General features: G+C 35.4%; 1 pseudogene across 1 annotated transcript; it reads left to right on the top strand.

Moving 5' to 3' along the window:
• On the top strand, window positions 1-26,469 carry LOC149191535 (putative protein phosphatase 2C 3; annotated as a pseudogene). Its single transcript, XR_016254278.1, has 10 exons — window positions 1-752; window positions 882-1,023; window positions 1,176-1,239; window positions 23,570-23,741; window positions 23,859-24,012; window positions 24,164-24,227; window positions 24,710-24,817; window positions 24,938-25,063; window positions 25,150-25,376; window positions 25,970-26,469. The product of XR_016254278.1 is annotated as a putative protein phosphatase 2C 3 (transcript).
• Window positions 26,470-27,733: the final 1,264 nt, after the last annotated feature.

Genomic DNA, 27,733 nt, shown 5'->3' with positions numbered 1-27,733 from the left:
TAGACAATTAGAAGATTGTTAATCGTTGGATGAAGGGAAGGTAGTAGAATGGGTACCCTTTTCGTCTTCTCTGCTCTTGCTTACCGTGCTGCCCTGACATACTTCTGAAACGGGCTCCATCAAATCTCTGGGGCAAATTTCATCCATGGAATTTTAGTAACAAAGCAGATCCTCCTATTTATCTAGTTACTTTTCTGTGGCTCTCGACATCTTATGAATTTGCAGTTTTAGTCTTTTAGATTTCTGATTAAACCCTCGTTTACAGAAAATGCATATTATAGCCGCTAATCTTTGTTTCTTTTGAACTTGATACTGGTAAAGCATTTCTGCAGACACTTCAGAATACTCATTGTGGATAAGTTTTATCGATTTACAGATCATTGACACAGAATCAATCACTGAAAATATAGATCTTTGGCATATTTAAAATTCCGATTAGTTCTATTCTATTGTCATTATAAAGTATATTCTAGGAATGAAACCCTGAAAATTTCCCATGTTTGAAAATTGCATTGTATTGTGTGTGAATCAAGAAATGAAATGAGCAAGTGGAGTGATAAATGTTGTTATGTCATTTCCGATCTTCGATGGGCATAATGTATCAGCGGTAGCTCTATATTCAAAGAAAAATCTACTGAAAGATATTATGAGTTCCATGCCAACAGGTTTGAGTAGAGAAGACTGGTTATCAGCGTTGCCAAGAGCCATGGTCGCAGGCTTTGTCAAAACTGACAAAGAATTTCAGGTCAAAGGTATATAGATATATGCCTGTGGATGTGCCATTAATATTTTGTTAGCTGCATGTCTTGTATATCTTTACTAGTGGTGCTTCCTATCCTTCTCGTTCTGATATCTGTTGGTTTTACCAAAACAAACATCAGGAACCACTGTTACTTTTGTGATAATAGATGGTTGGACAGTCACGATAGCATTTGTAAGTGATTCTTGCTGCATTCTTGAATCGCCTGGAGGGTTGGTTTCTCTTTTAACTGCTGATCACAGGCTTGAGGCCAATCTTGAAGAGTAATATTCTTGCCATGATGTAGAACAAACCATGACCATTTGTGCTATATGAGTGTGTGTATTCCTTTGGTCGGTTGATTGTGGAAACCAGTCTTTGTTTAGCCAGTTTATTGTTTCAAGCTCTTGATTTGTATTGATATATGATACTATAGGAGAGAGCGCATAATGGCCAGTGGTGGTGAGATTGGTAGATTGAATACTGTTGGTGGAGCAGAGGTAGGAATCTGCACAATCTTTTGTGGGATATATAGACATAAAGAATTAAATTTACATACTACAATAAAGGCTCGTAAAACTTGACCGTGCTTCTTTTGTGCAAATTTATGATTGCTGGTCACAATCGGATGTTTTTATCTTCGCTAAAGTGCGTCATATGTGTTCGTTTTAGCTTTGATGAGTTTATAAGCATCAAAGTTATTTACATATGGTGTACCATTCAGCTACAAAATGGCCTATCCTAGACTTACACTTGTAGTTTCTTTCTTAAAAGTTCTAATAATTTAAAAACTACTGTGCTTAAATTTTATCTACAAGGCCTCCATTAGGCTTGACATAAAAGCTCTTATATTTTATCTATCTCATTTTTAATGGCCATGCTTGCTTTCAAAGCCATTTTCTAAATTGAATTTTTCTCTTACCAGAATTATCAACAAATTTTTCAACGGCTGTAATTTGGAACATTTTCTTTGTACTTGTAGATTGGACCATTGATATGTTGGCCGGGAGGTCTCTGTCTGTCTAGGTTTATTGGGGATATGGATGTGGGCGAGTTCATTGTACCTATACCTCATGTAAAACAAGTGAAGGTGCACCAACATCTTTTTCCCTTCTAATCCTTTACCGATTTTATCCATTTACTGGAGGAAAAAAAATCCTGGTCACAATGTGTCTGTTTGATTTAGACTGGTAATTTTTTGTTTCAATAGCTATCGAATGCTGGAGGAAGACTTATCATTGCAACTGATGGTGTTTGGGATGCATTGAGCTCTGAGAAGGCTGCAAATTGCTGCTGAGGCTTGCCAGCAGAACTTGCTGCAAAACAAATTGTTAAGGTACAAATACTGTTGACAAGGATAAGCAATCAATGTCACCATCTTTAAGTTTATTTTCTATCCTAGCCTACCCGATTTAGCTGTAGGAGGCTTTGAGGATGAGAGGACTTAGGGACGACACTACATGCATTGTAGTGGATTTGATCCCACCCGAGAAATCCACACCACCAGCTCCAGTTAAGAAGGAAGACAAATTTAAGAATTTTTTCAGAAGGAAATCCACTGATTCATCGTCTAAGTCAGTTGAAAAGCAACAAAATATAGACATTGTCCATGAAATCTTTGAGGAGGGGTCAGCAATGCTCCCTGAAAGGTAGATAGCCATTTCCAGCTTAGCATCCTTGCAGTAGATTATGTTTTGTAAACACAGACTTATCATTGGATTCAGAACAAAGCATGATAAACTGTATCTGAGTTTCTGCTCCTTGAATGTGGACAATCTATGTTTACAAATTTTTATTAAAATTGGATAATTGTGTTGCAAATTTGAATTGTGGCTATGCATGGGTAATGCCTGCTTATATTTTGGAATTTTGGAATTTTCAATTTTTCAATCTTTTTTTTTTTAAATAATCTTTTTCCTCTTAACAGATTTTAACAGATTTAGTTTATATTCGGTTCAGCCTTAGTAAAAGCATAAATCTATTTCTTTTGTGTTTTTTGGGTTCTAGGCAATTAATATAGAATGGTGTTTCCTTCCTTTTAGGATTTGGTATGTTATTTATACTGAGGTAAGAGAAGTCCAAAGGAGGCCTTTTTCTGTTATGGCCTTGTATATCTTTGTCTCAGCTACGAAGGATTAAATCCTTGCTTTTCCATGTGATGTACTGAAATAGAAACTAGCTGTAGAGAATATTGTAGAATGCATCTTGTTGCAAGTCTGTCATGCTAATAATTGAGTATTTGACATTGCCATCAAGAATCATGCAGGGGAACCATTTTTCTCATATTGGAGTGTCTAAATCTTGAAACATTTCCCTTGTTTTTCTAGGAAAAGTTTTCTAAACATTTTCTGGTCAAGTTTAGGATGCATTTTGAAAAGAAAGGCCCAATCCTCAAGTCAAACTTATTTAAATTTGGGATTTGTTTGCCGAACCTTGCTAGTGAAGAGTGCTGCCCTTGAAGCAAATTAAGAAATTTTAAGAGTTGTCTGTTTTTTTCAGCTTTAAGGTTGCTTGGGTAACTTTCCAGGTTTCTAATGCTATATATTTCTTCTGGAGGAGATTATTTGCTCTTCATGGGCGCTGTTAAATGTGATTCAAGTCTGCTTTTTGTTTCTATATCCTTTTATTGGAGAAGACTATTAACTATTAATGGGCTGTTGAATGCAATTTGTTTTTTTGAAGTGTACTTTTCGGTGCTTTATTAAGTAATTAATTGTACAAAGTTTCTGTGCCTTCTTTTCATATACATTATAGAATGTATTTTGATTGCAACTCAAAGATTTTAGGTTTTTCATTTCTGATTACTTCTTTTGTGGTTAATGAGGTTCACAATCTGTCAGTCCCACAAGGAAAGAAAAAATTCGAGTTAGGAAATATAATCAATATCTCTAATACTTAAATGATTCTTGGTGTCATAAGTGTTTTTGTGGAGCCAAGATTATATTAAACATCATCAAATATGGGTACAATGACATCATCTAAGCAACCTCACCAATCTCTTCCGTTTCAGTATATTTAGGAGGTAAAGACAAGAAAGGGAATAAGTTTCTCTGTATTCAACTCCAAAACATGGGCATTACTGGCAGCGTTTTGAGCAGAGAGACTAGCAGGGCACAAAAAAGAGGAAGTAGTGATGTAGTTACTAGTACCAAGTATAAATGATGAAAGATTCCCAAAATGAAAGTTCATAAAAATGTAGATGCAACTACTCCCTTATTTGACAAATAAAAAAATGCAATCAATGATGTACTTGGGAAGAGTCAGTTACTAGCTCTCAGCTTGCCATATACATTTCATATACAAATTCATATGAAAAATAATAAAAACTGCACTAAATCCTATAGAATAAGAATCATAGGTAAAAGAAGAAGGTTCAGAACTTCGGAAGCTTTTGGAAATCTGAATCTGAGTGAGCCCAACTGATCTGGTTTTTCTCATTGTCATAAACAACAAGGTGCCCTTGCAAAGACATATATGCAAAATGTAGCACACTTTTGTTACTTTATCTTAATACCATCACCAACATGTAGATTAAGAGCGTGCCTCAACTGTTCTAGATACAAGCCCACCCAAGGTCATTCATGCCATGCTTGCAGAAAAATCAGGCTGACAAACACACAACCAAAAAGCAGCAAAATACTATGTTGTTTCATCACCTCCAAGAACATTTGTGTCCACATAACCCATTGCAGTACCATTTATGATTCCCAAGTAGATGTTACCTTTCTTCTATGCATTGAAACTCATTCATCAGTAGTCTTTCTTTATCACAACAATCATTAAGCTTCATCAATAAATAGCTTCTACAACAATATATTCTTTGGCAGACTCATAATGTTGATCCTTGAATGTTATGTTACAATCTCATCTGGTGGTAAAAGATAGTTGTCATAGAGTATGTCAAAGCTTATGCATGCTTACACTGATAACCAAATAACCTTCTGGACAAATTTCCATATGTTTTGCTCTGGCACTTCCAAATTTGAGTGTTAACAACTTGAAATATTGTGCCGCCTCTGCAACAGAGCTGATACATTTCACAAAACTCAGGTAGCATTCAGGATACTAGTATCCTTCCAATGACCATAGTTTTTATAATTTGTACTCTAAATAAGTCTGAGATTAAAATTTTGAAACTGGACTTGCACTTGACTCTCTGGCCATAGTTTTTTATAATGTTTCCTCTAAATAGGCCTGAGATTGAATTGTTGAAATTGAACTCACACTTGAATTTCAAAACTCAACCTAAGCCATTTACCTGAACCTATTTTTCCCTTTCCAACGGAGTGGTAGGAATCGGTCTGATGAATCTTGCTCCACCTGTTTCCTAGGTAGGTTTTCTTTAACATGTTAACATTGCATTATTAGAACGGGACAAAGTCCTTATAGTACAAGGGAAAGATAATTTGTGATACTTACAGTTGAGAGGAAAGCACCATAAGGTTGATTTGTGAAGTATGTGTAGGAGCTACCACTATCAAATATTATTCTTCCTAGTCTTTTTCCATCTCCATCTTTGTCAAGGGGGCTTTTTCCAAACATCATTTGTGCAACCCCTACATCATAGTGTTTTCTGTAAAACAAGAGAACAGTATGATAGAAGTTCATAGATTATTTTAAATAACAAATTAAATCAAGAAAGTTTATTTTAAAGGGATTTCAAGTTAATTATTAAAGTAGAAGAGTCAAGACATGGGCATTGTTTCTAACTAGAGGCCTATGACGCAACTCGTGTCGTATGAATTATTGGCCAAGCCTAAAATGCAAGATGCTACTGTAAGTAAATAACAAACTGGCTTTATGAGGGGAAGATACTTATATTTTATCCATCTCATGCTTAATGGCCATGCTTGCTTTCAAAGCCATTTTCTAAACTGAATTGTTCTCTTACCAGAATTATCAACAAATTTTTCAACGGCTGTAATTTGGAACATTTTCTTTGTACTTGTAGATTGGATCATTGAGATGTTGGCCGGGAGGTCTCTGTCTGTCTAGGTTTATTGGGGATATGGATGTGGGCAAGTTCATTGTACCTATACCTCATGTAAAACAAGTGAAGGTGCACCAACATCTTTTTCCCTTCTAATCCTTTACCGATTTTATTCATTTACTGGAGGAAAAAAAATCCTGGTCACAATGTGTCTGTTTGATTTACACTGGTAATTTTTTGTTTCAATAGCTATCGAATGCTGGAGGAAGACTTATCATTGCAACTGATGGTGTTTGGGATGCATGAAGCTCTGAGAAGGCTGCAAATTGCTGTCGAGGCTTGCCAGCAGAACTTGTTGCAAAACAAATTGTTAAGGTACAAATACTATTGACAAGGATAAGCAATCAATGTCACCATCTTTAAGTTTATTTTCTATCCTAGCCTAATTGATTTAGCTGTAGGAGGCTTTGAGGATGAGAGGACTTAGGGACGACACTACATGCATTGTAGTGGATTTGATCGCACCTGAGAAATACGCACCACCAGCTCTAGTTAAGAAGGAAGGAAAAATTTAAGAATTTTTTCAGAAGGAAATCCACTGATTCGTCGTCTAAGTCAGTTGAAAAGCAGCAAAATATAGACATTGTCCAGGAAATCTTTGAGGAGGGGTCAGCAATGCTCGCTGAAAGGTAGATAGCCATTTCCAACTTAGCATCCTTGCAGTAGATTATGTTTTGTAAACACAGAATTATCATTGGATTCAGAACAAAGCATGATAAACTGTATCTGAGTTGCTACTCCTTGAATATGGACAATCCATGTTTACAAATTTTTATTAAAATTGGATAATTGTGTTGCAAATTTGAATTGTGGCTATGCATGGGTAATGCCTGCTTATATTTTGGCATTTTTGAACTTTCAATTTTTCAATCTGTTTTTTTTTTAAATAATCTTTTTCCTGTTAACAAATTTAGTTTATAATCGGTTCAGCCTTAGTAAAAGCATTAATCTATTTCTTTTGTGTTTTTTGGGTTCTAGGCATTTAATATAGAATGGGGTTTCCTTCCTTTTAGGATTTGGTATGTTATTTATACTAAGGTAAGAGAAGTCCAAAGAAGGCCTTTTTCTGTTATGGCCTTGTATATCTTTGTCTTAGATACGAAGGATTAAATCCTTGCTTTTCCATGTGATGTACTGAAATAAAAACTAGCTGTAGAGAATATTGTAGAATGCATCTTGTTGCAAGTCTGTCATGCTAATAATTGAGTATTTGACATTGCCAGAGTCTTCTTAAAAATTTCAATATTTCTACAGTTGAGGATTGTAGCAAAGCTCAGGGATCAAACTTAACTCCATGCTTATGAGGCATCCGCGTTCTCACAGTTTACTTGCAGCTCATTCTCAGTTTTAATGGGAAGGTGATATATGGTGTATTATTGTTGCAGTGGCAGGGGATGGATTTTAATTGCTGGTTGGACCAAAAGAAATTGATGCAAATCAATAATAAAAATTAGATTTATTGGTTCAGCTATAGTTTGCATATACAAAGAAGAAACTGCTCTTTTTCCAGGTTAGAATATTTATATATACATGTTCATCTCAGCAACAAATGATAATTTATCAAAACCATGATTGTAGTTGGCGATTTTGCAAGGATAAGCCTCCTTTGCGTAGTTTTTATGTACCGTTACTGGGGAACAAGAAGAAAGAAGGAGTCAGAGGATGGGCCTAATGCCAGGAATATTCAGTTGGACGACAATGGAGACTGTTCTTCCAGTTCGGGTAGAGTTGGATGGCTCTACCTTAAAAAAGTTGATGAGAGCTCAGATGGAAGTGTCTCGGATAATGGAGATCAACAAAAAGGAACTTTTGTGACATTAAATGGAGATCTTGACATGGAATTAGATAAGCTACTCAGAGCCTCTGCATATATATTGGGTGCCAGTGGTTATACTATATTGTATAAGGCAGTTCTGGAAGATGGGCTGACTTTTGCAGTAAGGCGACTTGGTGATGGTGGTTTGGAAAGGTACAAGGATTTTGAAGCAGTAGCTAAAGCAATAGGTAGGGTTAAACATCCCAACATTGTTCGCCTCCGAGCTTTCTATTGGGGTATAGAGGAAAAACTGTTGGTTTATGACTACATTCCACATGGAAGCTTAGCAAATGCCTATTATGGTGGGTTCTCTTGTTCTCTTTTTTCCATTTCATGTATATCTGCAGGAAATCTCGTTCAATTCGTTTCTGCATGGTTTTTTTATATTTTTTTTTACAAAGATAGCCCTTCAATCGCTTGCATATTATGAGTTTCTTGTGGATTCCATAATCTCCCCTGTTTAGCTACTGTTGGTAATCACAAGCCTGCATATTATGAGTTCCTTATGGATTCCACACTTTTCCTCTGTTTAGCTACTGCTGGTAACCACTAGATATTTAATGACATTTGATCCCGAGACCTCCTTGAGTATTTGCACTCAAGCATCTTCTAACCAAGCTAATCCTTGGGGCTATCTCTGCTAGATTGTTATCAACTAACCTTGGTGGAATTTGATATTATAATGAATTTTCATTTGCTATTATTCCAAATAGTCTGCAGGCTTATTCAGAAGTATCCCACTTGCTTGGTAATTGCACAAGTCCCTGAAATTGAAGCCATCACCAGTAAGGCTGATTTCTCCATTCCTTTTAGAATGACCGTGTATGAAACTGTAGACCTCGAAAGTATTTTCTATATTTTCTGAAGGATACAAACACCAGGAATAAGAAAATAAAGGAATTGAAATTGGAATGCCAGAAAATTCCAGGGGACGGGTCCTCTACCTTTGTTGTTTTTGCGGTATGTTCTGCTTATCCTCTTGTGGCAATTTATTTAGAAATTTTCTGTTTATTTTGTTTTGTTCAGCTTATGGTTGAGGTTCTGTTAGAACCTAAATCTGCCTTAGGCTGAAGGAAGGCAAAAATTAGGGTAACCACAAACCATGCTCAGTCTAGTAGCTAGCCCTATCAGAGCAGGAGAGGGCTCTCTCCGTGTCACGCTCAGTGAACAGATAATCGAAAACGGTCTGAGATGACTTACAATGAAATATTTACCTTAGGCTAGTAAGTGAAAATGGAAACAAGAAACAATTTTTATGAATGACCGAGCTTCTGGGATGGTATGGGACCAACGGTCAGCAAAGAACAGAGAATTTAATACAAAGACACAGATTATGTCGTGAGGCAAGGCAGGCGGAAAGTGTAGCAATTTAGTTTGGGATAAAGCGGAACGGAGAGATTTCTGAGGAGTGTGAAAAGGGCATAAGAACATGAATCCTTTTCAACAGAAGAAGAACACTGAACATGAAATTTTCCCACAGGCAGAGCAATAAAATTGAATTCTACCTAATCTCACTCAGAAAATTTCACTGGAAATGAGCATGAATTGAATTATGAAACATAACGAAATACATATGAAAACATAAGAGACACATTTTCTAAACTCACAACCACAAATATCTCATGAAACAGAGCTGCTGCCTTTCATTAATTCTCTGTCAAAAATACACAGTGAAGAAACAGAGTTTCTTTCCCACAGTCTCTCAGAAGTTACAAGCCAACCAACCCTTTGCAAATAAATTGCATACAATATATAGAATGTGTAAGGAAGAGATAGAACACCCAAGGGTTGGGGAGTTACTCAAATCATTTCAAAATGGAGATGGAGAGCCAATCATCAGCTACAGGTGCAGTGCTACAAACATGACATTTGGCTTGGGTGACTGTTTGCCTTCCTTCGCCACTTGGATAGAAGCCAATCTGGAGAAAAAACACTTTAAATGCTGCCTTTGGTGCCAAAAAACCGAAGCGTAGATGAGCGGGTCCAATTGGAGAAGTCGCGAACCGAAATTTCGCGAAACGGAAGCAAATTGGGCAATTTTTCCTCTGTGTGCCGCGCCATTTTCTTTGTGCGCCGCGCTACTTTGGGGCTTGTTTTGGGGCACTTGTAGGTGTCCAAAATGTGCCCAAGTGGGCTTGTTGGAAATCCTGTCCTGTATACTTTCTAACCCCACTGGAATTTTTGAATTTGGTGCTCATTTGTCCCTCCAAATATTCATTCTCCCAAGACTGCTTCTTGTGTGTCAAAAAAGTGGCAGAGAGGCCATTTTTGGGTGTTTTTTGACCTTTTGGAGACTCATTTCTTGCCAAAATTTCTTGTTCAGACACCAGTAGTTGTGATTTTCCATGCTGAATCCAAAATTCAAACCATTCCTCATTTGGAGCTCTAGAATTACAAGGAGAAAATCCCTGTTTTTTGCCCAAAAAATTACCATGTGACCAAAAATTCCCCAAATTTCTTGAAATTTGGGCTGGAGTTTCCCTATGGGGTGTTATGATGGGCCAAGGAAGCCTCAGCCAAGATTTGAAGCTGATCTTGCTCTTATGCCTCTTTTGCCTTTCTTGTTGCTTTCCTCAATTTCGCTTTCAAACTCTTTATTCGGGCTTGTGCACTCATGTTTCGCACCCTGTAACAGAAAGCCATGTGTCTCAGTAGAGAAAGGTCCTAGTCGGCCTTGTCTAGCAACCTCTCCAAATGCATGTTGACCCTCTCAAGGTTGGCCTCCCGATCATCATTGATTTCTTGCTCCAAAGATGTGAGCTCAACCCTTCTTCTTTGAACACCTTGGCGATGCTCACGAATGTTTTGCAGCTCCATGATCGCCTGCTGGTCCTAAAGCTGCTTGTTTCTCTACTCCAGGTACTTCATGTTCCACTTGGCCCTCTCCAAGTCAAAGGACAAGGACTCAAACACAGATTGCTGCTCCTAGATGATCTCTGTAAGCTCTGCATTTGTTGGTTCTGCATTTGTCTCATCATCATGGAGGAGAATGAATTTGGTCTCTCGTTCACCTACTGGCCCTTCCTCCTACACTAGCTTCTTACCCTTGCCCTACTCATGTGATGCCGATGTCAGAAGCGAGGGCCCTTCCACCTTGGGTGGAGATAACACTCGCTTTGCCGCTGCAAATAAGGGTCTACTGCCTCTCTGATAGGTGATGTATACTGGCATAGTAGCAGTCTCATGTCGCTCATACTGATGAGATGGGCCACCTATCTCATGCTCTGCCTCTGATACTACCTGTGGAGTGCTGAAGAAGTCACGGGAGATGAAGTCCTCCCAAGCAATACCCTGCAATCCCAACTGATGGTCCACCAAAATCCAGATAAGAGCAAAGTGATAAACACTGTTGAGCTGCTGTCGAGGGGTCTTGTGTTGCATGAAAATTTTCATCCTCTCTATGTTCCCGCAAATGAAGAATGGGAGGTTCATCATCCGCGCCCTCGTAAAGTGCATGAGCAACTTGATGTGATAGGCATAAAGGCGAGAAAACCTCCCCTCACAACTGAAGTATTTCATGATCAATTTCATGAGCGGAGCATACTCATCTCTCAAAAATTTGAATGGAAAAACTCTCATGAGTTGGCTCAAACAGCTGGCCTTAATGTAAGGCTCATAATGATGCCTCTCCACCTTCTTCCTCTTATGCCACTGTTCTCCAATGTTTGGTATGCGTGTTGCCACTGATATGGTTTCGGGTGTCAATGTGAAAGTGACCCCAGCCAAGATAGACTGTCCTCCATGTAGGTGAAGTGCAGAAACATGGGCCAACTCATGATGAACTTTGACATTTGCCACCCTTTGACAAAATTCGAAACATGCTAAGTGCTGGAAACATGACATAGAAAGAGGGCATGCTTGCAACTCGGTGAGGGTGTTTGGCTGATCTCTAACATGTTTGCCACTCCGGTGATGTCTCCTGGGGGCCTGTTCTCCTGAAGCTATATCACTGTGGGTCTCCTCCTCATATTCTGACGAAACCTCGGATGCCATAATTGCTGTTTTGTAAACTGAATTTAGGCTGCCCTTTGATTAAATGAAGCTGGTATTTTCTTTGACAATCTGCCACCAAGGGGACAATTAAAGAGGGAGCATTAGGATGGGGGATAATATAATGGGAATAGGGGTTTATAGGAAAATTTTATTTAGGGATATACAAGGAGTTTTGGGTTATTTTGATATGGTAGTGTTTGTGTTGTTGGCAAGGTAGGGTTTGGGTTTTTTGAGCAATAGGAGGAGGGGGAAAGGGAGTATGATTTTAGTAGTGTTAGGGTAGTGATTATGGGGAAAATGGCATAGGGGAATGAGTAATAAGGGAAGGGTAGGAAAAACACCTTGGCAGCAATATCACTGTAGCACAAACCCTAGCATCATGGTTTTCTTGATGTCTTCTTTTGTTTGCTTTATAAAAAATTTTGCATTTGATTTATAATCATAAAACCATGCTATTCCTTTCAAATTTGATGCAAAAGTGGAGGTAGGTTGCCTACCTTTCAATTGGATGAGCTCCACAAAAAATTTAGGGTGAATTGGGTGGTTTCTGGGCGTTTTACCCCTGTGCGCCGTTCTAGTGATGATTTTTAATGGTGGGAAAGCTCTGTGCGCCGCGCCTGGTGAGTGTGCTGCGCTCCTGCCTGTGTGCGCCGCACGCTCTGAGATCACCCAAAGTTGCTCCAAATCGCTCTAATTCTTCAACTCACGACCTTGCACCCTTCTTCCAACGCCTTGCTTGCACAATGAGCTTGTTTTATGGTGATATTTGTGTATATAGGCTTGGAGGTCATTTTTAAATTAACTTTTTCAAAAACCCACCTTTCTAATGTCTTGTTTCAACACCTTTTTCACTGACTCTAATACACCCTGATTTTCACTTTTTCTTTGAATTTTTGGGCTCAAATGATGAAATTTTCGACACTTTCACTACAACAAAACCAGAGATTAGCGTCCCTTTTTAATTCTTTTTTTGCATCTAGAGCCCATTTTTGGTGCTACTTGCATCCATTTATCAAATATGGTGCAAAACTTGACACAAAATTTGCATCAAGTTTTGCACCAAATCTTACACCAAGTTTAGCACCAGGTATTGCAATAGGTTTTGCACCACGTTTTGCACCAAATTTTATGCCAAGTTTTGTGTCATCCTTTGCACCAGGTTTTGTTCCAGGTTTTGCATCAATTTTGGCATCTATTTTTGTTTGACATACTTTTGCATCCTCATTTTCATCCACTTTTTGCACCTACACTTGCATCAACTTTTGCATCCTTTTTTGCATCCATTTTTAAATCATTTTTTGCATCCATTTTTTCATCCATTTGTGCATCACTTTTGCGCCACGTTTTACATCGAGTTTTGTGTCTAGTTTTGCATATAATTTTGCATCTACTTTTGTTGCATCCACTTTTCCATATTGTTTGGCATCCATATTTACATCCTCTTTTGCATCTATTATTGTACCCACTATTGCATCTAATATTTTTGTGCCACAATTGGCGCCTAGTTTGGCACCTCCTTTTGCACCCACTTTTGATTATAATTTTGCATCCACGTTTGCATCCTCATTTGCATCTAGGTTTTCATCAACTACTACATATATTTTTGCATCCATTTTTGTATCCAATTTTGGACCAGGATTTGCATCGGGTTTTGTGTCTCGTTTTGCATCTACTTTTGCATCGACTTCTATTGCATCCACTTTTGCATACAATTTTGCATCCACTGTTACACCCATTTTAAATTTCACTTTTTGCATCCCTTTTTACATCTTCATTTGCATCATACTTTGATTCTTTTTTTTCATCTATCATTACATCCACTTTTGTTATGCCATAATTTGCACCATGTTTTGCACTCACTATTGTATCCACGTTTGCTTCCAATTTTGCATCCATGTTCACATCCTCTTTTGCATCAAATATTGCATCTATTTTTGCATCCACTTTTGTGTCAGGTTTATGCATTGGGTTTTGCATCTCGTTTTGTATCTACTTTTGCATCTACTTCCATTGTATCCATTTTTTTCATCCAATTTTGGCACCTCCTTTTGCACCCACTTTTGATTATAATTTTGCATCCACGTTTGCATCCTCATTTGCATCTAGGTTTTCATCAACTACTACATATATTTTTGCATCCATTTTTGTATCCAATTTTGGACCAGGATTTGCATCGGGTTTTGTGTCTCGTTTTGCATCTACTTTTGCATCGACTTCTATTGCATCCACTTTTGCATACAATTTTGCATCCACTGTTACACCCATTTTAAATTTCACTTTTTGCATCCCTTTTTACATCTTCATTTGCATCATACTTTGATTCTTTTTTTTCATCTATCATTACATCCACTTTTGTTATGCCATAATTTGCACCATGTTTTGCACTCACTATTGTATCCACGTTTGCTTCCAATTTTGCATCCATGTTCACATCCTCTTTTGCATCAAATATTGCATCTATTTTTGCATCCACTTTTGTGTCAGGTTTATGCATTGGGTTTTGCATCTCGTTTTGTATCTACTTTTGCATCTACTTCCATTGTATCCATTTTTTTCATCCAATTTTGTTTTGCCTGTTGCATCAATGTTTGCTTCCACTTTTACATCCATTTTTGCATCTTATTTTTCATATTTTTTGTCTATTGTTACATCCACTTTTGTTGCACCATATCTTGCGCCTACCATTGCAACCACATTTGCTTCCACGTTTGCATCCACATTTGCATCCTCTTTTGTGTTCAAGTTTGCATCAGATATTGTGTATGTTTTTGCATCCCCTATTGTATCCACTTCTGTTTCATCCATTTTTGCATCTACTTTTGTGTCCGTTGTTGCATCCACATTTGTTTCACCACAGTTTGTGCCAAGTTTTACACCTACCATTGGACCCATGTTTGCTTCCACTTTTGCTTTCATGTTTGCATCCAAGTTTGCATTGACAACTGCATCTACTTTTGCATCCACTTTTGTGTTAGGTTTTTCATGTTGTTGTGCATCTACTTATGTTGTATCCACTTTTCATCCAATTTTACTTCTATTGTTGCCCCCATTTCTATGTTCGCTTTTGCATCCCTTTTCCAACACATCATATTTTCTACATTGATGATATTCCTTATGGCATTGACAATTATGAACAATTGATGACAATGTCAATAATATTGACAATGATGAAAATGAAGATGATGGCGATGACATGAATTGTGATTATGATGATAAAGACGATAGTGGTTACAATGACATTAATGATGATGATGGCAATGATTATGATGATGACGATGCTAATGACCTTGGCGAATCTTCCCAATTTTAGATGTTGTCATTGTCATAATCATAAGCATTATCTTTGGTGTCATCATCATCATTTTCATCTAGGTCATCATAAAAAACAATAATGGCATGAATGATGATGATGATTACAACAATGTTGATAGAAATTACATTAATGATGATGATGGGGATGATAAAAATGACAATGACGATGATAATGGTGGTGATGATGATGATCATCGATCATCTCTCAAAAATAGAGTTGTTATTTCTCTTACGTATATCAATGTGTCCTAAACAACCCTTTTCTAGCACTGATCACATTTTTTGGGTTGATGATATTTCTTACAACGTCTATAATTATAAACAATTGCAAACAATGTCCATAATGATGATGATGATGGAGCTGATGATGATGGCATGAATGGTGATTATGATGATAATGTAATGATGGCAATAACGATGACAAGGATGATGGTGATGATGATGACAATGATTATGATAATGAGAATGAACAATTACTAGTTTCACTACCATCTTCTGGATACATATTACTATCATACTTTTTAAATTTTCTGTCTCTCTTGAGGTATCTTACTATAATGGTGTTGTCAACACTAGAAAGATATCTTGTTGTAATGGTGGTTCTAATGTTAGCACTAGCAAAGTTTTTGTTAAATTTTGGTTAAAAAAAATCGATTTATGCAATTATTTTGACAATCTATGTAAAAAAGTAAATAACATCCAATTATTTTGACTGTAGTCCCATTGATTATCATGAATTCACCAGTCTGAAGACCATCTTCTACATACATATTATTATTAAACTTTTTGCATTATATCCCTCTTATATCTTGTTGTAATGGCAGTATTAGCACTAAAAAAATATCTTGTTGTAATGGTGATGTTAGTATTAGCACTAAAAAAATCACTAAATTTTGGTAAAAAAAAGTTTATCATTTATTTATTTTTAATTTGGGAAATTTTTGTTTTTATTTTTTTTGTTTTTAATTCTATTTTTATGCAGTAATATTTTTTTTGGTTGAATTTTGGTAGTAAATAGTTTTTGGTCGAATCATATGTATTAACCATGTTCTTTATGCTACAAGTCTAATTGTTGGGACAAAATTGCTCTTTCAAATAAGTTGCAAAAGCTATTTTACATCCATTGTTGCACCCATGTTTACACCCACTTTTACATCCCTTTTTGCATCCTATTTTTCATCTTCATTTGCTTCTTTTTTTGCATCTATCATTACATCTACTTTTGTTGTGACAAATTTTGTTCCATGTTTTGCACATACTGTTGTACCACGTTTGCTTCCAATTTTGCATCCATCTTCACATCCTCTTTTTCATAAAATATTTCATCTATTTTTGCATCCACTTTTGTGTTGGGTTTTGCATCTCATTTTGTATCTTCTTTTGCATGTACTTCCATTTCATCCATATTTTGCATCCAATTTTGTTTCTCATGTTGCACCCGTGTTTGCATCCACTTTTACATCCCTTATAGCATCTTGTCTTGCATCTAAGTTTGCATATTTTTTTGTGTCTATTATTACATCCACCTTTTTTGTGCTATTATTTGTGCCATATATTATGCCTATCATTGCAACCCACATTTTCTTCCACTATTGCATCCATATTTGCATCCTCTTTTGTGTCCAAGTTTGCATCAAATATTGTTTATGTTTTTTGCATCCCATTTCGAATTTACTTTTACATCCACTTTTGATTTGTCTAGTTTTGCAACTAATTTTGTGTTCACTATTGCACCCATGTTTGGCCCATGTTTACATCCCTTTTTTCATCCAAGTTTTCCTCCTTTTTGCATTCAAGTTTGTGTCCCTTTTTTTTTACATTCATTGGAGTATCCACATTTGTTTCACCATAATTCATGCTAAGTTTTATGCCTACTATTGTACCCATGTTTTCTTCCACTTTTTCATCCATGTTTGAGTCCTATTTTGTGTTCAAGTTTGTATGAACTATTGCATCTACTTTTTCATCCACTTTTGTTCAATTTTTCTGTCTTGTTCTGCATCTACTTATGTTGTGTCCACTCTTCATCCAAATTTACGTCTATTTTTACCCCCATTTTTTTGTTTACTTTTGCATCCATTTTCCAACACACATCATATCTTTTGCATTGATTATATTTCTTATGACATTGAAAATTATGAACAACTGATGACAATGTCAATAATTATAACGATGATGATAATGAAGATGATGACGATGACATGAATTGCGATTGTTATGATAATGACAATGATGATAAAGACGATGGGAGTTACAATGACAATGATGATGATGCTAATGACCTTGGCCATTCCTCCCAATTTTTAAATGTTATCATGGTAAAAATCATAATAATTATCTTTGGCGTCATCTTCCAAGTCATCATCATCTGATCATCATTATCATTATTTTCATCTTGGTCATAATCAAGAAAAATAATGGCATGAATGATGATTATGATGTTCATGATGAAGATGATAAAAATTATGATAAAACTTATATTAGTTATGATGATGGGGATGATGACAATTATAATGACGATGATAATGGTAGTGATGTTGATGATCATCAATCATTTCTAAAAAATAAAGTGGTTATTTTTCTTTCATATATCATGTGTCCTAAGGTTGGTGATATTTCTTATGATACCTATAATTATGAACAATTGACGACAATATACAAAATCATGATGATGATGATGATCATGAAGAAGACATGAATGGTGATTATGATGATAATGAAATGATGACAATAATGATCACATTGATGGTGGTGATGATGGCAATAATGAAGATGATGACCCTCCCTCTAAACTAGCGAGGTACTCATAATGAGACAAAAAAGTACTCTCAAGTTGAAATATTCATATAAGAAGGGATCTAGATTGATAAGCATCAATGATGATTTACATCATCATAGCCAAGATTTTCAAAATAGTAAGGCCTTGACTAACAAGTTTATCTCTCCATTAGATCAGAGCACAATGTTGGGAGGCATAAATTTGGACACCACTACCTTTCAAGGCACTTACCCCACCAAGATGTTTACCAGGTATGTCCTCACATGATCATTTCCTAATCCACTATCATAATATTTGACACCAGAAAATGTCAATCCTCATGACTATTCTTATCTTGGATTAATGTACTTGACTTATGGCGATTAGTCCTAGTCAATGTCCAAATTCTCAAAGAATATTGGTCCCAGATGTTTATCCAAATCACCATTATCCCTACTAGTGCCTTTACTAGGCTTACGATTGTTAATCCTAGCCATAGTACATGACACATGGATAACATGGTGTCTACCCTCACTCCCTCTCAACCAGGGAGGAAACATCCACAAGCATAAGATTTTCTCAAGAATACCCATCATTTTCGTAGAGAATAACATCATTAATTTGTTTTCATCACATGATGACTTTATGATTAAGCATTCATAGATTTGTGGCAACATATTTCCCCTTTTGTATTTGTGATGAAATACAATAAAAAAGTGAAAGCCAAAATCATTAAACATACACTATATCGATTTATCTAAGTCTAAACTCTAAGGTTGAAGTGAAAATTCATGTAAATCTTATATCTATGAGTTGTGCCAAACTTATGAAAACCGTATTCCCTAAGTCATATATATAAGAAAATGAAAAATAAAGAAAAATAAGGGCCAATAAATGGTAACTCATGTATTCACTCCCTCTTTGGAAAATATATGAATATATACACTCCTAGTCACACTTGATCACATGTATGTGATGGTTAAATCATGAATTCTTCTTTTCTCCTTGCATTTTCACTTCATCATTTAAGCACCTAATTGAGGATCTAAGGAATGTTTGTTTCCTAAGGCTTTCATGTCTACTCTTGGTTTACTTATGTCACACTACTGTCAATTTATGTGACAGAGTGAAATACATAAGTTTGTGGAGTTATTATAGAGGTGTATTGAGTTCGTAACCACACACACATGTATTACATCTCATTGATCCACATGTGTGGGTTGGAGACTCATTTCTTGACAACTTTAATGGAGACTACTTTGTGGCTTTAATGGTATAGCTTACAAAATATCTTGTTAAACATTTCGATTCATTCTTTCTTTTCCTCGAGACACTTATAATATTGAAGTCACTCCCAACAATCCATGGAGATGGGGAGTATAAATTACTTGTGCTAGAAATAGAATTGAGAAATAGAGGTTTTCCATTTGTGATATTGGAGTCATAGACATTGGATACATGGTAGTAGTCCTCAATGTCAATTAACTAAAATTGTATTGTCATAATGCGAAAAGAGGTAAACATATTGGTAACCTTGATGTCTTAATCATTTCAAATAATAACCATTCCACCCAAGTATCTCTAAGCATCAATCACTACTACTTGGAAATTCCTCCCCCATTTTCTAATTATATGAGGTTGAACCTCACTTAATATTTTTGCTTCTTATATCAACATTATTTATGGGTGCTTTGCATACCATTTTTCTTTTAGGAGTTTGTTTTCGCTTACTATTGACGCCCCTCATGTTCCAAGACTATTTTCATCAAAAATTTACATAGAAAGAAAGTATAAAGTGACTAAAAAGAAACATGTATCAAGATTTAAGTGCTTGGACAATTCCACTTCATGACTCCTATATTTCCTTAACCTAGGACCAAATGGTGAACTTGATGGCCTTAAGGGAAATTGATCAATGAAAATCTAAAAAAGAGGTGATTTTTGACTTTATCACATACAATTTAATATACTAAAAAAAATATCCATAACAATTTAAACAATCAATGAATCATTAAAAAAAATATCCAAAACAATTTCATCAAGCAAAGAATCATTGCATTATAAAATACAATCTATAAACATTTTGGGAAAGTTTTGCTAAAACATGCTTAAAAATCAGCATATTTAATATTAATATTTAACAATAATATGGACAATAACACATTTTGATAAATTAAATAACATATTATCAAGCCTAAAAAATGTCACTAACTGAAAACTACAAAGCATGCAACTAATGGAAGTGACCACTCAAGGCCACCACAAGACAATTAATCTATTAAGACCAAGATTAATGGGGACAAAGATCTATAAAGGACAAAGGAAAACCTATTTTAACTTTATTGTTTTATTAGCCTGGTTCAAGATGAACATTTCAAGATATCATGAAGAACATAATTAGTTTTATTGCATTAAGAAAACCCAAGCACATTCTATAACTTAGCAAGAAAGAGATGTATAACACCCATCTCAGCAACACGACACATGACATTAAGTTACTTTACTATATATAATTTCAACTCCTATCATAAAATCACAAATTTAGCATGAATGGAATGTTTAAAATCCATTTTTATAAAAACAAAATATAATTTTTCTTATAGAAAAATATACCAAAAACTAAATATATTTTTCTAGAAAAAAAAAATACTAAAACTAAATATATATTTAAAAAAAAACTAAAACATAAGCAAACTAGAATTTGAATTTGACATTCTTGGTCACTTTCGGAAACATATGGTGGAATGTAATCTCTTTATCCTCATCTTTAGCTTTTTCCTAAAAAATAAAAGCATACAAAAGTGGGAAAGAGCCATAAAGCATGGGGAAGCTTTTTCCTAAGCACAAAAGCATCTAAAAAGTGGAAAATTCCTTTTTTATATGAGGAAACATTATTCACCCAAAAGATTTTTCCCAAATTGAACTAATGAGGAATTTTGGAAATCTTCATAGCCTCCACCTTCCTATATATTAGAGGCTTGGCCATTGAAAAAATGATGGGAATTTTGTATTGTCACGCTCTTGAGATCTGTCTTGAGAGGGAGAGTTTTGGAGCTATGAGTTGGGGGAGGTGATGTTGCAACTATATCTGATTGTTGTAACTTTCCTCCAACTCCTTTATTCATATAGATCAGTTGTTCTTCCTTCCATATGTTTCTATTCATTCTTTACTTCTTCTATTTAACTAATGTATGCATGGGTTTTTGGTTTATATTTATTTATTCAATAATATTTATATGTTTTTTATAGTTTTGATTATTAAGATATTATGTTGTGAAGGTTGCTTTATTCTCTCTCTTATGTGTAGGACCAAGCTTTGGAGCTAGCTAGGAGCGCTTCTTGGCTATACGAAAAAATCCAAGAAGACCTGCATGCGAGGACTCACAAGAATTCATTCTCTTTTTCTTAATCTATACTCTACATCTTGATCTACTAAGAATCCTAAGCCTTAGAACAACCTTTCTCTTAATTGGTTTGTCCTAGGTTTCTGAGATAAACTGAGAGGGTTTTGTTTTCATCTAACCATGCATTAAATCCTACAGCAAAATGATATTTAGAAAATTTAATATATTTCACTATGTAAATGAACTTAGTAAAATGAACCCATAGAGGTGGTCATAAATGGAAATAAAAGTAAAACTCTAAACAAGAAGCCAAAAGTGGATTTAACCATGGATGAAAAATTGGGAGTAGAATTGGATGTTAAACTAGCCATCAAAACAATATGCAAACAATGACACAAAAATGTTTTTAAAGTAAAATTAAAAAAGGGTGCAACACTAGACACAAAGAAGGGAACAAAATAGGGCATATGAAAGGATACCGAATTGGGTGCAAACAAGGATGCAAAAATGGACACCAAAATGAGGATGCAAAGAATGGTGTAAAATTAGGGTGCAAAAAGGATGTAAGAAAAGACACAAAACAAGATGCAAAATGGGACTAAAAAATGGTGAAACCAAGGATGTCAAAGATGATGCATAACTAGATGAAAATTCCAACTAAAATCTAGATGCAAAATGAGATGCAAATGTGGACACAAAATGTGGCAGAAAAAAGGATGCAAATTTGGAAGCCAAAAAGGATGAAAAACTAGATACTAAAAAGGATGCAAATTTGGACATAAAAAATGGTGCAAAATTGGACACAAAAGAAGAAAAAATGGTGCAAAAATGGGCATAAAAATGGCTCAATTTTGGATGCAAATTGAGATGCAACATTGGATGTAAAATGATGCAACAAATCATTCAAAACTTGGTGCAAAAACAAATGCAAAAGTAGACGAAAAAATGGCTCAAAAGTGAACGTAACAATAGACACAAAATGGGATGCAAAGGTGGATGCAATATATGGTTCAACATAGGACGCAAATTTAGATGCTCAAAAGGATGAAAAATTGGATGCAAGCAATGGTGTTAAAAATGATGCTAAATTGGATGCAACAAATGATGCAAAATTAAATGCAAAATATGGTGCAAAATAGGATGCAAAAAAGGGAGATAAATAAAATGCAAAAGTGGATGCAAAAAATGGTGCAAAAATGCATGCAAAATTTGGCACTAAATCAGATTCAACATATGGTGCAAAATTGGATGGAAAAGATGGTGTAAAAAAAGGCAGAAAAATTGGCACAAAAATAGATGTAAAAGTAAGTACAAAATTAGAAGCAAAAGATGGCATAAGACCAAATGCAAAAATTGGCACAAATTGGATGTAAAAAAAGGCGCTAAATAAGATGTCAAAGATGGTGTAAAAATCGATGCAAATTATGACACAAAAATAGAAGCAAAGAATTCCACAAAAGAGGAAGCAAAAAATGATGCAAAAATAGATGCAAAAAAAGGCACAAAACTAGAAGCAAAACCTGTTGTAAAACCAAATGAAAAACTTGGTGCAAAATATGATGCAGAAAATGATGGAAAATTTGGCATAAAAAGATGCAAAATTTGGTGCAAAAAAGGACGCTTTAAAAATTGTACAATAGAGCCAGATTTAGCGCTAGGTTGCTCATCCCAATTGAGAAAAAAATGCACTAGAATCTGGTGCTAAATCTGGTGCAAATTGCATGTTTTGTTGTAGTGTTTTCGCAGGGATTGCATGACAGAGCACTTTGGCCACGGAAACCATGACTGCACCTGAAGAAATCGATTGTCGACCCCTTGTTTGAAAATTTTGTCACTAATAGCACTGTTGGACTTTTCTTCAAAACAGAGTTTTGAAGAACCGTCGATTTTTATCAATAAGATGATGGAAAGCTGCGGATCATTACTTTGCAAGAGCATCATTCTGGCCTGCATGGCTTTACTGGACATATTTCAAGACCAAACTGATCAATTCCCAGACCATAATGACCAGAAATGACTTTTGTCCGTTGAAGGACCAGACTTTGACTGTTATGGATTTTTTGATTATTTGACACAAAGACTTAAGCCAGCAGGAACCAGACAAGAGGGAAATAACTAGCATGACCTTCTCCGTCAGATTATGGCATGCCCCTAGCAGAATGTAGCTGAGTGAATGGAGCGGGACACCTAAAAATGAAATGCATAAAGAGTTTTGATCTTTGACGGAGGGCTGACCAGACCGACTCTAACAGGGTTCCTCGGTTGTTGGTCTTTATTTATTGTTTACCATTTAAATCTTAGGGGTTTCTTTGTGCGAGCAAAGAGATTTGAACTCGTACCTTGTGCATAACTAAATAGTATTTCACCGTGGGAAAACACAAGGGTTGAGGGGGGTCGTAAAAGAAGTTGTGAATTTGGTTTGCGATGTCTAATTTTCAGGTTTCTGTTCTTCGAAATTTTGTCGGTTGTTGATTTATTAGGACAAAGAGAGAAAACGGGCCCTTAAATGCATTTAGGCGCATATTTTTTTCCCATGTTTGAAAATTGCATTGTATTGTGTGTGAATCAAGAAATGAAATGAGCAAATGGAGTGATAAATGTTGTTTTGTCATTTCAGATCTTCGACGGGCATAATGGATCAGCGACAGCTCTATATTCAAAGGAAAATCTACTGAAAGATATTATGAGTGCCATGCCAACAAGTTTGAGTAGAGAAGACTGGTTATCAGTGTTGCCAAGAGCCATGGTCGCAGGCTTTGTCAAAACCGACAAAGAATTTCAGGTCAAAGGTATATAGATATATGCTTGCGGATGTGCCATTAATATTTTGTTAGCTGCATGTCTTGTATATCTTTACCAGTGGCACTTCCTATCCTTCTTGTTCTGATATCTGTTGGTTTTACCAGAACAAACATCGAGAACCACCGTTACTTTTGTGATAATGGATGGCTGGACAGTCACGGTAGCATCTGTAGGTGATTCTCGCTGCATTCTTGAATTGCCTAGAGGGTTGGTTTCTCTTTTAATTGCTGATCACAGGCTTGGGGCCAATCTTGAAGAGTAAGATTATTGCCATGATGCAGAACAAACCATGACCCTTTTTGCTATACGAGTGTCTGTATTCCTTTGGTCGGTGATTGTAGAAACCAATCTTTGTTTAGCCAGTTTATTGTTTCAAGCTCTTGATTTGTATTGATATATGATATTGTAGGAGAGAGCGCATAATGGCCAGTGGTGGTGAGATTGGTAGATTGAACACTGTGGGTGGAGCCGAGGTAGGAATCTGCACAATCTTTTGTGGGATATATAGACATAAAGAAGTAAATTTACATACTACAATAAAGGCTCGTAAAACTTGACCGTGCTTCTTTTGTGCAAATTTATGATTGCTGGTCACAATAGGATGTTTTTATCTTCGCTAAAGTGTGTCATAAGTGTTCGTTTTAGCTTTGATGAGTTTATAAGCATCAAAGTTATTTACATATGGTGTACCATTCTGCTACAAAATGGCCTATCCTAGACTTACACTTGCAGTTTCTTTCGTAAAAGTACTAATAATTTAAAAATTACTGTGCTTAAATTTTATCTACAAGGCCTCCATTAGGCTTGACATAAAAGCTCTTGTATTTTATCTATCTCATTTTTAATGGTCATGCTTGCTTTCAAATCCATTTTCTAAACTGGAATGTTCTCTTACCAGAATTATCAACAAATTTTTCAACAACTGTAATTTGGAACATTTTCTTTGTACTTGTAGATTGGACCATTGAGATGTTGGCTGGGAGGTCTCTGTCTGTCTAGGTCTATTGGGGATATGGATGTGGGCGAGTAAATTGTACCTATACCTCATGTAAAACAAGTGAAGGTGCACCAACATCTTTTTCCCTTCTAATCCTTTACCGATTTTATCCATTTACTGGAGGAAAAAAATACCTGGTCACAATGTGTCTGTTTGATTTAGACTGGTAATTTTTTGTTTCAATAGCTATCGAATGCTGGAGGAAGGCTTATCATTGCAACTGATGGTGTTTGGGATGCATTGAGCTCTGAGAAGGCTGCAAATTGCTGCTAAGGCTTGCCAGCAGAACTTGCTACAAAACAAATTGTTAAGGTACAAATACTGTTGACAAGGATAAGCGATCAATTTCACCATCTTTAAGTTTATTTGCTATCATAGCCTAATCGATTTAGCTGTAGGAGGCTTTGAGGATGAGAGGACTTAGGGACGACACTACATGCATTGTAGTGGATTTGATCCCACCTGAGAAATCCGCACCACTAGCTCCAGTTAAGAAGGAAGGCAAATTTAAGAATTTTTTCAGAAGGAAATCCACTCATTCATCGTCTAAGTCAGTTGAAAAGAAGCAAAATATAGACATTGTCTAGGAAATCTTTGAGGAGGGGTCAGCAATGCTCGCTGAAAGGTAGATAGCCATTTCCAGCTTAGCATCCTTGCAGTCGATTATGTTTTGTAAAAACAGAATTATCATTGGATTAAGAACAAAGCATGATAAACTATATCTGAGTTGCTTCTCCTTGAATGTGGACAATCTATGTTTACAAATTTTTATTAAAATTGGATAATTGTGTTGCAAATTTGAATTGTGGCTATGCATGGGTAATGCCTGCTTATATTTTGGCATTTTTGAATTTTCAATTTTTCAATCTGGTTTTTTTTTAAATAATCTTTTTCCTATTAACAGATTTAGTTTATACTCGGTTCAGCCTTAGTAAAAGCATTAATCTATTTCTTATGTGTTTTTTTGGTTCTAGGCATTTAATATAGAATGGTGTTTCCTTCCTTTTAGGATTTGGTATGTTATTTATACTGAGGTAAGAGAAGTCCAAAGGAGGCCTTTTTCTGTTATGTCCTTGTATATCTTTGTCTCAGCTACGAAGGATTAAATCCTTGATTTTCTATGTGATGTACTGAAAAATAAACTAGCTGTAGAGAATATTGTAGAATGAATCTTGTTGCAAGTCTGTCATGCTAATGATTGAGTATTTGACATTGCAGTTTGGGCTCAGAATATACGGTGCAGACAGTATCAGGATTGTTCGCTTGTGCTGTCTATCAAACTGACATCACACCTAGTGAGGGCATTTCTGTGCATGCTGGATCCTTTTTTTCAGGAAATATGCGCTCTTGTGAAGGCCCCTTTCTATGTTCAAGCTGTAAATTGAAGAAAGATGCAATGGAAGGCAAGCGATCATCAAGAGTGACAACAACATAAATATCATTCGGGTTAGGCTGAATGCACGTCCTATGACCATCTCATGTGATCTCAACTTCCAGACTTTGGAGGCACAGTTCTGGTTTTGTTGTAAATTGGTTGAGTATAAACTAATGCACTCCATTCCACATGACTTTCAATGGAGATGGTAGTGATGAGAGAAAAGATAATTTGCTAAAACAATTGGGTTATTATTAATAATTGTGTTAAGAGTTAACTTTTTAAACTATAAATTGACTTTAGTATCCAATTATTTTAATCAACAAGATTGATTTGATTATAATATTTACCTCAACAAAAGTTGGAAGTAGATATTCACATGGGAGAACATGGTGATGAAAGTGATTAATGCAATATTTGTATAATGGCTATCATTCATTTAATAATGAGGTTGGGTTCCATGTCAAAAGTGTGCCCAAAGTAAAGTAAAATATAAAAATAAAAGTTATATCTTTTCCGAAAGTACTTTAATTTGAAAATTATAAAAAAGTTAATATAATTATTGTACAAACTGTCACTGGTTTTAAATTTTAAATATTTGGTCAACAGTGAATTAATAAACATATACCAAATCTTCAAATACAAGTTGTTACTACACTTTTCCCAAGCTACCTTATCCCGTTCATTAGCAAGCATCTCTTTTGTAACATTGAGTCATTTGTGGAAATTAAAAGCATTTTCCTTTGTATTTCTTTCTTTGATATTAAGTTTTTTCTACTGATTGGAGATCATATTACATGATGCATCATTAACAAATGCTTCTTATTTGTACGAAAAATACACTGGAGATATAAAAGAGTTGAGACACATGATAAATGAAGAGTTTGGTTTTATTTATCTAGATCACAATATCACGTATATGAAAATTATTTCACTATTTGAAAAACGTATCATTTCTTTATCCACTCAGTATATGAGTTCCATTGGGAGTGTAGTGCCTTACAACAATAATATATTAGTACATTTTTCAAAATTTCATATAATATACTAATTATCAGCACTAAACTCGAGTGTTAATTTTTAAAATTTTGATATAAACATTGGTTTCAAGAGAAATTGCAATTAACAATGTACAAATTATTGAATAAATAATTACCAATTAAACTTTTAAGTCACGTTTTAAAAGTGCAATTAAGTTGAGCTTTCATCTTGTCATTCAATTGCTGGACACTGAATATTAAATATAAGATAAATATATAGTAGCAGCATGTGAGTGTCATTTTTATAAAGAAGATGCTTTTTATTATCAATAAAAATATAGATAGTTAGTTTCATTTTAAAGGGTTATAAATATGAGTTATAAATACAAGACTTAAAAGGTTGTAAATATTTAAAGGGTTGTAAATATGAGTTATTAATTGTTTTTACTCAAAACTTGATAAACAACAATTTAGCAATTTCTTTTTAATTGAGTGACTCAAATTCATGTTTCTTTAGGTTGAAGGTAAACCCACTAAAGTGGAAAAAATTGTGATGCCAATAATTAGAGAGATTGTCATCATGGGGTGATAAGAAATTTAATATTCCAAGAAGAGGAGGTAGTAGAT

Source organism: Pinus tabuliformis, chromosome 2_2, assembly GCF_031772625.1.
Source record: "Pinus tabuliformis cultivar Carrire ecotype Pingquan chromosome 2_2, CPIR1, whole genome shotgun sequence".
Lineage (NCBI taxonomy): Eukaryota > Viridiplantae > Streptophyta > Pinopsida > Pinales > Pinaceae > Pinus > Pinus tabuliformis.
Note: the sequence above shows the minus strand (reverse complement) of the source record. Positions and strands in the feature narration are given on the sequence as shown.